General features: G+C 41.8%; 1 protein-coding gene across 1 annotated transcript in view; it reads left to right on the forward strand.

Annotated features, from left to right (window-relative positions):
* Positions 1 to 14377, forward strand: part of LOC739121 (uncharacterized) — a 68442-nt gene extending 54065 nt beyond the window's left edge. The window contains exons 6-7 of the mRNA XM_063789644.1: positions 1403 to 1492; positions 7423 to 14377. The gene's annotated coding sequence lies outside the window, so the exon portion shown is untranslated. The remainder of the gene's footprint in view (positions 1 to 1402; positions 1493 to 7422) is intronic.
* Positions 14378 to 16833: the final 2456 nt, after the last annotated feature.

The following is a 16833-nucleotide window of genomic DNA, read 5'->3' on the forward strand; positions in this document are numbered from 1 at the left end:
GGAGACTTCAAAAGGTGGGAGAGTGGGAAGGAAGTAAGGGATGAGAAATTACTTATTGGGTACTGACATGGTTTGGCTCTGTGTCCCCACACAAATCTCATCTTGAGTTGTAATTCCCATGTGTAATCCCCACATGTCAAGGGAGGGAAGTGATTGGATTATAGAGGCAGTTTCCCCCATGCTGTTCTCGTGACAGGGAGTCTCACGAGATCTGATGGATTTGCAAGTGGCAGTTTTTCCTGTGCTCACACTTCTCTCTGCTGCTGCTTTGTGAAGAAGGTGTCTGCTTCCCCTTCTGCCATGACTGTAAGTTTCCTGAGGCCTCCCAGCTCCCTGCCATGTGGCACTGTGAGTCAATTAAACCTCCTTTGTTTATAAATTACCCAGTCTCAGGTAGTATCTTCATAGCAGTGTGAAAATGGACGAATACAGGTACAATGTATACTTCTTGAGTGATGGTTACACTAAAAGCCCAGACTTCACCACTACACATATATCCAGTAACAAAACTGTGCGTGTACCCTCTAAATCTACAAATATAAAAAGTCCTCAAGTTTGACTTATTGTTTATCATTCATTCATTCATTCACCTATCAAATATATGTTGTGGCTTAAAACAACAACAATTTGTTAACTTACAGTTATGGAGGTCAGAAGTCTAAAGTGGGTCTCACTTGACAAAAGTCAAGATTTTGACAGACCCGTATTCCTTTCTGGAGACTCTAGGGGAATCTGTTTTCTTGCCTTTTCTGGCTTCTAGAACCTGCCTACATTCTTTGGCTAGTGGCCCCCTTCCATCCTCAAAGCCAGCAGTGGCTGGTCAAGTCTTTCTCATGATGTTATCTTTCTGGTTCTGACCCTTCCATCTCCCTCTTTGCCATTACGGACCCTTTTGATAACATTAGGCCCACCTGGATAATCCAGGATAAACTCTTTATTTTAAAATCAGCTGATCAGTCACCTTAATTCCATCTGCAACCTTAATTCCTTTTTGCCGTGGAACATAGCATACTCACAGGTCCCAGGGTATAGGACATAGACATCTGGGGGCAAGGGACAAGGTTGTGCCTACCACTCCTACTCTTAGAGTTTTTTTATTTAGTATGTTCATGGAGGGGCCCAGGAATTTGCATTTCTAACAAGTTTTCAGATGATACTGATGCTAATGATCCAGGAACACACTTTGAGAACCACTGGTGATATGGTTTGGGTTTGTCCCCGCCCAAGCCTCATGTCAAATTGTAATCCCCAATGTTGGAGAAGGGGTCTGGTGGGAGGTGATTGGGTCATGAGGGTGGATTTCCCCCTTGCAGTTCTCATGATAGTGAGTGAGTTCTCACGAGATTTCGTTGTATAAAAGTGTGTTGCACTTCCCCTTCACTCTCTCTCTCTCCTGCCCCAGCCATGTGAAGATGTGCTTGCTTCGCCTTCCATCATGACTGAAGTTTCCTGAGGCCTCCCCAGCTATGCTCCCTATACAGCCTGCAGAACGGTGAGCCAATTAAACCTCTTTTCATTATAAATTACCCAGTCTCAGGTATTTTCTTTTTTTTTTTTTCTTGAGATGAAGTCTTGATGTGCTGCCCAAGATAGAGTACAGTGGCACAATCTCGGCTCACTGCAACCTCCGCTTCCCGGGTTCAAGCAATTCTCCTGCCTCAGCCTCCTGAGTAGCTGGTATTACAGGTGCATGCCACCACATCTGGCTAATTTTTTTTTTTTTGTATTTTTAGTAGAGATGGGGTTTCGCCATGTTGGCCAGACTAGTCTCGAACTCCTGACCTCGTGATCTACTCACCTTGGCCTCCCAAAGTGTTGGGATTACAGGCGTGAGCCACTGCGCCTGGCCTCAGGTATTTCTTTACAGCAGTGCAAAAATGGATTAATACAACTGATTTAGAAACTCTATTCACTTAACATTTTAATTCATTCAGTTCTATGTGCCCAACACTATAGCAGATGCTGGGGATGGTGCCTGCCAATTTAAAAAAGCCCATAATCTAACAAAGGGAACAAACAATTTCAATTTGGTGTAATATATATTCTAAGAGTGCAAATGGAAAGTGCTAAGTGTGCAAAGTGGTAAGCATTCCTAGAAGACAGAGCAACTAACAGGAGCAAGGGAGGCTTCACAGTGTAGGTGACATTGGATATTAAAAAATAAGGAGGACTTTGGGAGGCTGAGGTGGGTGGATCATGAGGTCAAGAGATTGAGACCATCCTGGCCAACATGGTGAAACCCCATCTGTACTAAAAATACAAAAATTAGCTGTGTGTTGTGGCATGAGCCTGTAGTCCCAGCTACCCAGGAGGCTGAGGCAGGAGAATTGCTTGAACCCAGGAGGTGGAGGTTGCAGTGAGCCAAGATCGCGCCACTGCACTCCAGCCTGGTGACAGAGTGAGACTCTGTCTCAAAAAATAAAATAAAATAAAATAAATAAATAAAAAATAAGGAGGAGATTTCTAGAGAGTTGATGGGGGTAGAATATTGCAGGTATTGGGAATACCATATGAAAAAGAGCATGACATGTGTAGGGAATGGGGAGTAGCTCTGTGTAGTTGGAGTGGATAGTTCATTGCAGTGTAGAAAACTTGGGAGATGACACTAGAAAAATAACATATGCCACATTAAGGAATAGAGTGGGCCTGTCTGAGTTGCCTGCCCAGCCCACACTGTCTTCTCTGAGAACATTCTTCTCTACAGCTTCCACTGAAGATGTGGGCCTCCACCGCTGTCATGTTTTGTCCATATAACCTCACCCCTTCATGGTCACAGCCAATTGAGCATTTGGCTCATGAGATAAGCCAATTGGATTTTCTTTCTCCATAATTTGTTCTGAGAGATATGATGGTTAGGTAGGCTTGGATTAAAAATGTGTATAGGGGGCCATGTGCATTGATGAACAAGCAGAGAGAGACAGGGTGGGAAAGTCTTCAGAAGAATGGGGTAAACTCAAAGAAAGGAGCAGAGATAAGATATTGAAGGCAGTGAGAGAGGAGCCAGCACACGGGGGACTCTGTCCCTGACAAGTCCCCTATTTCCTGATAATAAAACTTCTTTTTATTAAAATGAGAGGGAGTACTTTTTTTTCCCAAAGGGTTTAGATTTTATCTTGGCAGAAATGAGCCAGTGGAAGCGTATAAGGCAAAGGAATAACAGATTTGCATTTCAGAAGATCTCTGGCTGCAGAAGAGGGTCAGGGGAGCAGACGAAAGGCTCTGCATTGGCCTGGGCAACAGAGGTTGACAGTCTAAACTCAGGCAGTAGCAAGGACTTGAGGAAGGGGTGACTCTGAGAGATACTTGGCGTGTAGAATTGATAGGACTTAATGTTTTGGGTTGTATGAAGTCGAGGTCAGAAGGAGTTAAGGACAGTCCTCTGTTTTCAGCTTGATGAATTGCAATAATTGAAAAGCTGTTAACAAAGAAAGTGAAGACAAAATTACATTTTGGAAGAAAGATATTAAGCTCAGTTGAAGACACATGTTGTGTTTGAGGAGCCTATGGCAATATCCAGTAGGCACTGACACTATACCTGCGGGTTAAAAGGGGGTTAGAATAAAGATGGATATAGGTGGTATTCCCCTAACTAGATTAGATTCTGGAAAGAATTTAACATGAGAAGGAAGAAAAGGGAAGAGACAACAGAAACATTAACATTGACAAGCCAGAGGACAGACACCAGCCAGCCAAGGGACCTGAGGAGGAATGGCCAGAGGAATAGAAGGAGACAGGAGAGAGTGAACACAGGCATTAAGGGAGGAGAGTTTTAAGCAGGAGAAAATAGCCATACAGGTCAAATTGTGCAATGAAGTTAAGTAAGATGACAGCTGAAAGTTCGTAGTATTTAATATTTTATCCATTGTTGTCTTTAAAGAGAGTAGTTCCATCAAGAGGGAGATGGCAGGAATAAGATGAGGTCACCTTGGGTGAGGAGTGAGTGGTTGGTAAGGAAGTAGCCAAGGCTAGTGATGACGACCCTTTCTGGAAGTTCGGATGTGAAGGAAAGGAGACACTTAGGCCGAAGCTTAAGGATGAAGAGAGATATTGTAGGATTATTACAAAACTGACCCTAATTCTCCATCCCTCCCTGAATCCACATCCTTTGTGATGTGACTTTGCAGCTCCTCCCATCAAAAAGTAGAGTCTATTTCCTTGCCCCTGGGTTGGACTTGTGACTTGGTTTTGCCAATAAAATGAGGAAGAATTGGTTTTGTGCCAATTCAAGAGGTCTTGTATTTCTGCTTTCTCTCTCTCTCTGCCTCTTGAAATCCTGCCCAGCAACCATGAGAATAAGCCTGAGCTAAATTGCTGGATGATAAGTGATCAGTGTCCCAGTCACCCACTTCACCATAACTAATAACCTGCTTAATTGCCAGGCACGTGAGCGAGCTCGCCCTTGGCCAGCCTGCCCTAGCTGACCCCCCAGCTAACTGCACCTTCATGAGGGTGTGTAGTCACTATTTTGGGCCCAGCTGAAGTCAACTGAGCCTGGCCCAGATGACTTATCAACTTGTGAATAAAGTTCTTTCTGTTTGAAAGCACTGTTTTGGGGTGCTTTGCTTTTACATCAATAGGTTACTGATTGAAGAGATTGCTGGAAGATTTTTATAATTTTGCATTAGCATGGAGGAGATTTGAACATATTTGCACATATGGGGAAAAGAGAGATTTAAGATTCAAGAAAGAGGGGTAAGTGATGGGAGAAAGGGATGTGATCAAAAGCTCAGGTGGGAGATTAGCCTGGGAAAAGACAGAGTGCCTCTTTTACTTTCGAGATAAGAGAACAAAGTAGGGATGGGAGTAGACATCCTGGACTGAAATTCAGTGCATCACTAGGGCTGTGGCTCTCAACTGTGAACATGGTGGTAGTTTCTCTAGCTGTATCTTGGGACATGCTCACATGTAATATCCAACCAAAAATTAACTTTCCAAACTCATGCATTTCCACATCTGTCAAAGCTAAAAGGGGCATCTGAGACAGATTTCCTTTTGTTTTCACTGGCGTGTCAAATGCCACAGTGACAGCAAAGGAATAATCTTCAGTTTGTGTATAATGAGGTCTGAAATTTCTGTCTCCACATATTGATCATGAATCTTATTTCACTAGATAAACTGACAGCAGAGTCTCAGGTACTTAAACAAAATTTTGAAGAAAATCAACATTACCACCCACATCTATGGCTTTTTTTTTTCCTGCTGTCACTTTCATGGTTCAATTTTTTTGTCTATATGCAGTGATTTCCAGTTTTTTCTGGATTCCTCAATAGTCAAATCTTTCCTCAATCCTACATATATGCTCCTACATCCTTAAAAATATGATTTAATAGAAAGACAACTGGTTTGGCAGGCAGAAAAACTGAGTTCTAATCTTAACTCTGCTGTTAACTAGCAAAATTATCTAGGCTAAGTCTCTTAACCTCAGCTTTCTTATCTGAAAATTATTCCTCCAATAGGTATTTATTGAGCAGGCATTATGTGTCAGACACTATTCGAAGTGTTCAGGATATATCAATGAAAACAACGAGGCCTCTGCCCTCAGGGAGCTTACATTCTAGAGGAATCAGACCATGAAAAACATACGCAAAAGACAGGATAATTATATTATATAATTGCAGGTGCAAAGTGTTATGAAAAAATTAAAAATAAACTGGGAGTGGGGACAGATTGCAGGTCAGGAGACACCTCTGAGGAGGTGACTAGAAGGAGGTGAAAGGGTTACCATGAGGGTGTCTGGAGGAAGAATATTCCAGAAAAAATTCCTAACAGTGTTTCCTCAGTTTTTTTTTCCCCTTTAGATTCCATTTATTCTTGTTTACTTCAGTGAAGATTTACAATATGTACGACCATTAGGCCAGTCTTGTATACTATTCCATACATTTCTTTGAATAGCCAACAAATGACCAACTATTCCCTCTAGAGCTAGCCCCATGGGTCCTAGGTACAAGAGCCTGTTGCCTTGTATTTACTTTCAGGGACTTCTGTGTGGTATTTTCCACTGGAAAGGTCAGGTTTATATTATATCAAACATCACATGAGGATTGCCTATGCACATTTCTACCTTGCATAGGGTAGCTAAAGCAGGCAAATGTATTTTTAAAAAGACACAGCTCTTGAGAAAGTTACTACTATTTCTGCAAACCTCTAATGTGTCAGATGCTTTACATTCTTTATCTCCCCTGATGGTCACAACACTCCTCCCTCCCTCTAATGCTAATGAGGTTAGCAGTTTTCTAACTTTACAGATGAGAACATGGACATTCACAGAGTTTCAGAAACTTACCTGTAGTCACATAGCTAGTAAGTTTCAAAGCCAGGATTTGATTCCCAAGTGCACATTCTTTCCACTATCCCACACTGCTTCTTTTGTTTTTGAAGACTCTTTGATTTAGCTGGGAAGCCAGATGCATATGTATATGAGACAATCAGAGAGTCATTTTAAGGCAAGTAGCACAGTGGTTAGGAGCTTGGGCTCTGCAGTCAGGCAGCCGGGGGTCAAATTCCAACTCTGCTACATCACTATGTGATCACAGGTAAGCTCCTTAACTTTTCTGAGCCTCTATTTCTTTATTTATAAATATGGATCACATGAGGATCCATCTGATAAAGTTGTTGGAGGATTCAATGAAATAATACATGTAAAGTGCTTAGCATGGCATGTCTTAAATAATTGCTAATATATGTTAACAGTAATTCTCATACATTGTTGATGCATTTTTTAAAAGTATATATACTTATACATATAAAGATATCTCTGGAAGGCCCAGAAGGAGACAAAAGGAACTGGTCACAGAGTGCCTGTGATCTGGGAGCTAGGGAGCTGGGACAAAAGCACAAATTGCTTTTCACTTTGATTATTTTACACCCTGTGTACATTTAAATGTTGGGCCACATGATATTACTTATTTAAATTAGCAATTATAAAATTTTTAAGAAGTGCTGTTGTTGTTATCATTGGAAGGAATTTGGAATAAAGAAGCTATTAGTTGGATAGACTCATTTGGAGATTTCCTGAAGGTGATGAATTGGACAGGGCCTTGAAGCAGGTACAGAATTTTGGTGACGGAATAAAGACCTGGGAGGTATTTTAAGTGAAACGTTCTAGCAAAGTACAGCATAAAGGTGGAAATGAGTAGCTGGTGAATGCAGTCCATCTGATTGTTTGGTGTTGTGGAGACGATGAATCCAGCCAATAGATGAGAGTGAGGGTGCTTTCCAAATACCTATAATAGAAAAGAGAGGATGTAAGTGAGAAATTGGCAGAAACACTCCACCTCAAATACAAAAATTGAGAAAGAACAGTTCTGGAAAAAGATTGCCAGTTGAGGCCAATTCCACGAGCCCTGCTACCCGGATTATTCTGGTTCATCAATCCAAATTGAGCTGGAGGAACCTTTGACATCTCCCTCTCTCTGCCCGCAGGTCGGCTGCCTCCAATCCTGAGGTCATCACTCATCAAGAGGGGATAATCCCAGGGACAGCAGGATCTGCTTCGTTACTTGGATTTAGGAGCCAGAAACCCATCAGGCAACTAAACAGTAACAATGACCCACCATTAAACACACTGAGAGAAGAGCATGATGAAGAGTTTGTACAAGAAGAAGCCAGGAGCACTTGCTGACAATGCTTACAGAGACGCAGGCTTCTATGAGCTCTGCCTGTTGAACTGCAGTAAAAATAGATCTCCTTCCCCAGAGAGGCTTGGATGTGGGCACAATATCAGTTCAGACGATGGTCAATGCATGTACTTAATAGAGTGAAAAGACTTTGGACTGTGAAGTCAGATTACCTGGGTCTGAATTGTTATTCTTCTACTTCTTTGTAGTATGCTTTCACCACATTAAAAATTGTCTGAGCCTCAATTTTTTTATCTGCAAAATGGAGCTAATACCTACACAGGGGCTTTTAAGAGAATCAAATGCAACAATGTTTGAAAAAGCAACGTACTCCCCTTTATGGAAAAAGAGCCTGTAAAGGAACCAATACAATGGCTGGGCGTGGTGACTCACACCTGTAATCCCAGCACTTTGGGAGGCCGAGGTGGGTGGATTGCCTGAGCTCAGGAGTTCGAGACCAGCCTGGGCAACATGGTGAAACCCCGACTCTACTAAAATACAAAAGATTATCCCGGCGTGGTGGTGTGCACCTGCAATCTAAGCTACTTGGGAGGTTGAAGCAGGAGAATTGCTGGAACCTGGGAGGCAGAGGTTGCAGTGAGCCAAGATCGCACCACTACACTCCAGCCTGAGTGACACAAGACTGTGTCTCAAAAATAAATAAATGAATAAGTAAATAAATACAAAATAAATAAAATAAAGAAACCAATACAACAAAGGCTGCTCTCAACATTTTCCCTGCTCCTAGGCACTCAATATCAGAACATAGGCTTCTTTCTTTTGCTCAGATACCAGGGATAAGAAATGAGAGAGAGAAGAGAGAGAGAGAGAGAGAGACAGAGTAATGTGGAAAGACAGGAAGCTAGATTCTGGCTCTTAGAGGAAAAAATTCACCCTAAATAATTTTCAGATAATGTTGCTCTCCTTTCTCAAACACTGGGGCCACAGGCATTATGCCAAAGGAGTCAGCAGCCTGGCAGATATTTTAAACTGATTCTGAGACTGAACGACAGCCCATTTGCACCATATGCCACTGACACGTTAATCTAGGCAAGGATGCTAGGCACCTGGGGAAATCCATGCTGAAATGCCATTTAGGCAGGACATACCAACTCCAGTGGCAGAAGTTCATCAAAACAAACAGGCAGGGTGGCCAAGAAGATAGAAGTGGAAAGCAGGAGTGAAGGGGACATGCAGTGTCCAAGGCACAAAAGGTGTTCTGAGTTGCAGACACTTCATTGTGCTTCTAGGAGAGCTGCAGATTCAGCAAGACATTAAAACTGGGTATTTGCAGTCTGGACAAACAAGTATCTGCTACTTTTGCATCAGTTATTCTACATGGCCTCCAACCCTGTGACCCTTCTATCCATTGGCAAATACTGGGCAATGCTCCAGTTCACCAGAATGGCCTCCTTTATCCCTGCAGTTTCATTGTAAAAAGCCCAAGCAAGCGGCTGCCGAGTGACTCTAGTAGTTGCTCCGGTGTCAGACTTTCCAGGATCCAATTTGGTGGGAGCACTCTGGGCCTTTGGTCTCCCTCTACTCTTTGCCAGGCCCTGTTTCTTGGTTACTCTGAGCAGTAATGAGCTTCTCCACCCCAGCATGAGGACAGGCTCACAGCCAGCACATGAAAAGGGCTGTGCTCATGTGTGGCAAACTACTCTATTTCATGGGCAGCTCACACGTCTGTTTTTTTTTTTCCTTCTTCTGTGATGCAACTACACTAATGATTTTTTAAAGTAGGAATAAGGCAGTACTATGGCTTTCTGGGGGAAAAAAAGTCACACAGCAGGAAAACTGCAGCAGATATCATCAAAGAAGCTCAGAATAAAATGCCCACCCATTCTTGTCATTGGCCCAGATGATTTTCCAGGAGGAAAAGGATCATTCTAACAGGCATCTTAATAAACAAATAGAATCATTACCTTCGTTATTTTCCTCCAGGCAAATGAGGCTTAAAAAATCAGCTCTTCCTGTTAATGTTAGTTATTTTTCATAGTCAGAAGAATCTGAAAGATCATAAAAATAAGATTAGGCCACCAAAGAATGTGGATAAGCAGTTCAGAGATGTTAAGCGCGGGCTCTGGAATCAGCTTTTGGTTCAGATCTGGAGCTCTGTCCCTTACCCTCTGATGACCACTGGCAATTTACTCAACCTCTACCCCCAGTCTCTGTTTCTTCATACAGAAACTTGTATGAATAACTTATACAGAATAACCCCACCTGTACCTTGTAAAGAATAACCTCACCTGCCAGGGTTGTTAAGAGGATTAAAAGAGAAGGTATGTGTGTAGCAAGGAGCACATTTCCTAGCACATGGTCTGGGTACTTATGTTCAAATGATAGGCCTGATCTTGGAAACCACATGTCACTTATGTGTTGTAATGTAGACAGATTGTTTCTGTGGATTCTTCGCAAAGACTAAGTAGATGTTCAAATGAGAAAATCATAGGCATTTTCTGCGCATTCACCACTACACACATCGGGCTGTGCTGTGTATTAGGAAAGATTTATAAGAAGTAGAAGAGTTAGTTTTTACTCAGGAGTAGCTTAAAGTCAACCCTGAAGAACAGTAATACCACTCTTAATTCAAGACCTGATGTCCAGCAACCCCATGCCTTTACCCTATGCACCCAGAAACCCATCTTAAATGAGATCTAAACACGCTACCACAGTAGTGGCCTAACTGATCTCCCCGCACCCCTCCTTGACTTCATATAGCCAATCCACAGAGCAGCAGAGGACTCTATATAATGTAAAATAAATCATATCATCTCAGAATCCACTGATGACTCCCTACCTCACACAAAATGGGACCCAAAGTCCTCATTCTACCTGCAAAGCCCATCATGGTTTGAGCCCCATTACCTTCCTGATCACTTCTCTTCCTGCTTCCCTCCTTTGCTCGCCCCCTTCCAGTCACACTACCCTCCTCAAACACACCAAGCTTGCTCTCACTTCAGAACATCTGGACTGCTACTTTCTCTCTCTGGAATGCTCTTGTCCTATGTACTCATATGGCTTGCTCCTTTACTTCATTTAGGTTTCTGCTCAAATGTCATCTAATCAGAGAAAGCTTCCTTGATCATTCTTTTTAAATAGTCACCCAATCCTGCTATTCTCCGTCTCCCTACTCTGCTTTATTTTTCTTCACAGAGCCTTCAAGACTTCATAAAGGAAGGTTAACGTAATGAGGTCCAGTCCTCACTGCTACAACTGATCTCAATGCCATAATTAATATTTGTCACCTTCATCTTCCACCCCTATTCTAGTTTTGCCTCACCCTTTACCAACACCTCAGCTGGTCTAGGGTGCCTCCCAGCAACCTAGGAGTCATCTAAGAGTGACTCAGACCTTCACCCACAAGGGGACTGGGTTGCGTTAGCCCCTGTGGGCTGAGGTTGCTGCAGTTGCCAATTTACAGTTATCAATGGACATTGGAGTTATCACCAAGAGATGCCCCATTAAATCCCTGGGTCCTAGACGTACTCCCTTCTGCCCTATTGCCTCCATTGTGTAATAGCAACCCTATTTCCTCATAGGAATCGGGGTCAATTGCTTAATAAATGTTTCACAAGTGGATCATTGAGAATGGTGAAAAGAACCAATCTTATTTCCACCAGTTGATTCCTGGACCCGTATATTATAGCTAGGAGAAAATCACCACTGTTTGTTCTGTGCATATACTGCATGTTGGAGTATACAGTTCAACCCCATAGGGTATTATGCCCAAGCTAGCACCTTAACTAGGCTCTTCCATTATTCTACTAGGCTGGCTGCCTCTAGGTGAAGAAGTACATTGTAAGATCAATCAATCCCATGATCATGTGCCCATTGTCACAACCCTCTTACCATCAAATGGATCTCTTAGTCTGAGGCACAGTTGTGTGGATTCCCATTTCAGTAAAGAACACATTCCGTAAGTCCTCAGGTAGCAGTGTCAGCAACAGCACTGACATCAGGGAAGGCAAAGCCATATCCAACTAGGTGTCAATTCTAATAATGGAATTAGGTGTGATGTCATCAACTTGCCACCAAGTGCCTGGCTAGTATCTCTGAGGATGGTGCCTTATCTATGCCAGCCTGTCCTCTGGCAGGAAAAATATTCAGCAATGGCAGGAGCTATATCAGCCCTGGTGAGAAGGACTTGATACTGTTGTGTCCATGCCTAGTCTCTACTCCTGTCACCATGGCCATGCCATTAATGAGCCAATTGCAAAAGTACTGGAATGGCCATGGAGAGACACTGACATCCAGAAGACAAAAGTCATCCTGTCTACTTGGTTGTTGATGCTCTATTGATTCACTATGGTGGATGCTCATGGACATTAACATAGGATTTAAAAAATCCTCACCCTTTATGCCTATCCTCATAGGTCCATCCATATGCCTTGGCCCTATACCTCCTTATAGACAAAGCTGATAAAAGCAGACATTAGAAAGCTAGTCATTATCGTAGGCCTCTGAATGTGACTCAGAGTTTTCTGCCCAAAAGCCAGAAAGGGCAGCTCTACTCACCAGATCCTATCTTTATTAGTCAAGGGTTGCCCCAGGGAATGTTAATTCTCTCAAATGTCTAGATTTGCATTCTAGGTTTGCATATGTGTGAGTGCTCAGGAGATTCCAGCAGACATCTATTCAGCTTAGAAAAACTCAGGCTAGAGAGTGGAACAGATTCACAGTGCAGCTGAGACAAGATCCTTATCTGGTTATACCTGGGCATAGCTGCTTGCTGCAGCAAAAGTTGGAAAAAATGGTGGGTTGAGAGGATATGAGATGAAGCCTAAGAGGTGTCTGATATACCTTCAAAACCTGGGAAGGCAGATATGACTGTGAGAAAGTGTTAAATTATGTATTTCAGCTAATTAGATAATACGGTATTTAAAAATATATGCTAATTGTGTGGTGCTGTCAACAAACGCAAGATTTGTTAGCAAAGGAAGAGATCAATTGGGCTAGAATTGGCAGGAAAGGAGCTGGTGTCTTGAGCCATGGCTGGTGGGGAGCTGAGGATTCTGAGTAGAGTCCCTCCATGTTAAGGAAGGTGAATTGACAATGCCCTGGAGAAGAGGTGGAGTCAAGCACAGGACAGACAGACTGCCATCTTTGTTGTGATACAGTGTAGTACATGGCTAAATAAACATGCTTTGGAGTAAGACAGGTCTGTTTTGAATCATGGCTGTACTGCTTGGGTAAGTTCCTTAAGCTCCTCACACTTTAGTTTCCTCATTTGTCTAATGAAAACAGTGCCTACTTCATAGATTCATAATGAGGGTTCAAATAATTAATTTACATAAAATACTTAAAATAGTGCCTGGTACAACATAAGCCCCAGCAAAGATGAGCTAATACTATTAATAGGGAAAGTACAAACAATGGCTTTTTAAAAGCGAAAGGAAACCTAACTAGAACAAAATTATAAGAATAGGAAACACTGGGCAGTAAAGGGAAAACAGATACATCATATTTTCATACAGCACAAAGTAACTGACTTTAAGGAAAGTTCCACAAAAAGTATTCCGTTATGTCCTGCAAAAAGTACCTGGAGATGTCTGAGGCATCTTGGAGACACTCAGCAGAAATTCCTTTTAGCCTCAGTGCAAAGAAAACTAACCAAACAATAATGGCGATGTTGACATTATCAGAAAAAGCAATGGCAAAAAACCTGTTGGTAGCACGTCTTCTTTTGGAATCTATAGGACATATGGGTAGCTTGGGCCTTTCGTCATTTCTCCAGTGTATGGCTGGATTAGCCAGGCAAATGCAATCTGCCTCCACATCAGAAGGAGAATATTTCCAGGCAGAAAGGGCTGCAGCTGTCACCGACGAACTCCAGGCATCCTGGGGATAGAATGGTTTGCTGCAGCCAAGTTTTTTGGGGAAAAATACTTCTCTTCTTACCTGAGCTGCCTACTAGTATTCCTTTGCTCATAATTTGTATGAACAGAACAATTGTGTTGATGATTCCATGCACTGAACAGGATTGAGACACTATCAAAGCATTTGGGCGTTGGTTTGACAAGTTATCCAAGATATCACGAAGAGTTTCCTTTTTGGTCTTCTGCCTTCAAGGTGCACCCTCTCCAATGCTAAAGTTCTTTGTGAATCTGCCTTGGCAATTAGCATGAAGAGATAAATGACCTTTGGCAATCATTAGCTCCTTAATCATCATCTGCCTTCCCTTTATTCTCCAACAGATCCTGACCCACTTCATTTTTGTGTTATAAAAACCTTCCATTATTTTCTGAGTTCAAAGGGCCTTCTTTAAATCTTTTCTTTTATTATAAAAGTAATACTTGCTTATTAGGAAAAAAAAATCAGAGAATTTACAAGGTTGCAAAGTGAAAAGTAAAAGATTCACTCCCCACTTGACCAAGAAACACCCCCACCCTACTCCCTACAGGTTCACCATTGACAAGAGTGAGTTGGGTATGCTTCCAGACATTCCCCTTTTTTCGAAGGGGATTGTACCCCCTCCACACAACTCACAAGCAGTGCTGCTTTGCAACTTACTTTTTTATTGAACAATATTGGGAATGTCTTTTCATGTGTTCATATAGATTCAACTCATTATATTTAATGAGTAAATAGTATTCTATTGTGTGGCTTACCAGGAATTTTCTAACAAGTCCCTGATTAATGGGATACTTAAAGATATTCTCAATTTTTCTCTGTTACAAACCATTCTGATATGAACACACATATATATATAATTGTGTACTTGTGAAAGTGCATGTCTAGAATAAATTCTTACAAGCCTATTTTGCTAAATTTCATGGTGTGTACATTTAACATTTTGACATATATTGCTAAAATTTGAACCAATTTACACTCCCATTAGCAGCATATGAGAGTGCCTGTGATTCCACTCCCTCCCAAGGTTCCTGACAAAGTAGCCTGGGCTTTGAAATCAGGCAGAAGGGTTTCTGAATCCTGGCTCTGTCATTTATTAGCCCTGTGACCACTTTTAAACTAGTAGGCCCTTTGGGGCCTCAGTTTTCTGTCCCGTGAAATGGAAAAAAAAAAAAAAACCTTCTGTAACTGCTTTAATAGTTAAGTGAAATGATGCAATTGAAGGACCTAGTACATTGCCTGCCAGACGGTGGCCACTCAGCACAAGCCATTTCCCTTAACTTCAATTTCCTAACGTGACATTCTGGTTTATACCTGCTTCTCACTGGGGTGTCTCCTCTTCCTGGTATGCCCTTTTCTTACAGTGAGGTAACAAGAGACACATATGCTGGAGTTTGATAATCACTTTCTTTCTTTCTTTTTTTTTTTTTTTTGAGACAGGTCACTCTGCCACCCAGGCTGGAGTGTAGTGGTGCAATCATGGTTCACTGCAGCTTCAAGTTCCTGGGCTCAAGTGATCCTCCCGCCTCAGCCTCCAGAGTAGCTGGCTGGGACTACAGGTGCATGCCACCACCCAAGGCTCATTTTTATTTTATTTTATTATTTTTTGTAAAGAAGGAGTTTCACTTTGTTGCCCAGGCTGGTCATGAACTCCTGGACTCAAGCGATCCTCCCATCTTGGCCTCCTGAAATGCTGGATTACAGGTGTGAGCCACTGAGCTGGCCAATAATCATTTTCTTCTTTAATTTCATCTGCATTTGCATGTCATTACAGAGGTGATGACACTTCTCTGGGGCATCATTTCTGGGAATTTGAGCATTCTTTGCTAATCAGTTCCAGAACTAATAAGTTAACTACCGATTCCTTTTGTATCATTTTTGTACAAATTCACCAAACCTAAAAGATCATAGAGACTTCAGCAAAGAAGTGACTTTTGTGGGTTGTAGGGTGACTGAAGTTTCTCCTTCAGAAAAAGATTCCTGAAGTCTTCCTCATAGAAGATTATATATAACCCCCACCAGTCCCATGACCTACCCTCTGGTCACAGACAAAAATATCAAAAAATAACTGGCAGCTTCTATTTATTCTCAACCTATGTAAGCTCAAACAGTACAATTCAATCATTGGGTGATGCTTATAGCTACCTTATAGTATGTGCATTCACTGAGTAAGTCCACAGTTTTTTCTGTTTTCTGAGTTTCTGGCCTGAGCCATTGAAGACTAGGGGATTGTAGCTTAGCTGATTCACTTCCCAGCAGCTCAACCCTACTTTTATAATTAGATTTTATTATTATGATCTGGGAGAACTAAAGACAAGACCACCCCAACCAGGTCCATTAACTTATGACAAAGGATTGTACCCAGTGAAGAAGTGGGGGAAAGCAGACACATTCAGACTCTTCTCCATGCAGTGTTTCTTCTTCAGGGATCTTTCCCAATTGCTAGAAAGTAATTCAGCTCACAAAGCTCAGATGGCATCATGTTGTGGGGAATGAGATGTGATGCTCTGTGCAGCAAGGCCACCCTAAAGTTAAGAAGATCTCTGTGAACATTGACTGCAAGGAGATTTTAGTTTTAGCATGAAAAGCCAATATCAGATCATTTGAATTTATTTTCCACTTCAGTTTGCCCATCTACTCCAGGAAATCTGATTTAAATATATTTTATCAGAAGCTTTCCACAGACACCAAGTTACCTAGCAACTCCAAGTTGCCTTTAGTGAGTTGTTTCCAACATAAAGAGAGTTCAGAACTTGGGGATGATGTGTTTTTAGCCTTCAAAGTTTACGAAGCAAGAATTAAATATTGAAACTGCCATTCTCACTCTGCATGAATGTAGAACCTATTTAAACTACATAGAGTCTTGGGGGCTGTCTTTCTAAAGAGAAATTTTTAATTAACCTACATGACCATAAATGTAAATGAAATAGTTCTGTTTAATTTGCAATAACCAATCCAAATGCAGCATTGCTCAGGTTTAATTTAAGATCTTTAACAAAATCTAAATTAGTGCTTTGCATTTTGTGCTTGCTTTGGTAAGTCAAAAAGATTGAATATTTCTAGACCTTGGCAAATATATCCCCTGGCTCCATTGTAAGGATATGGGCTTAGACCTGTAGATGGTGAGTTGAGCACACGCAGAAACATCACTATTCTCCAAACACATAGGAATGATAGATTCAATATTAAATATATATGTATATATAAATGCATGGCCACAATCTAAAGCATAAAAGGAAAATCTTTATGGATCACAAACTGAAAGGAAAACCCAGTGGTTAGCAAGAACTGAAGCTGCACACAGCGCATGGGGAGCCCAGAGTGAATAAGGCCACCAAGGTTGGAGTCTTAACACCAGCTTAGG

The sequence above is a fragment of the Pan troglodytes genome, chromosome 1 (assembly GCF_028858775.2).
Source record: "Pan troglodytes isolate AG18354 chromosome 1, NHGRI_mPanTro3-v2.0_pri, whole genome shotgun sequence".
Taxonomy (NCBI): domain Eukaryota; kingdom Metazoa; phylum Chordata; class Mammalia; order Primates; family Hominidae; genus Pan; species Pan troglodytes.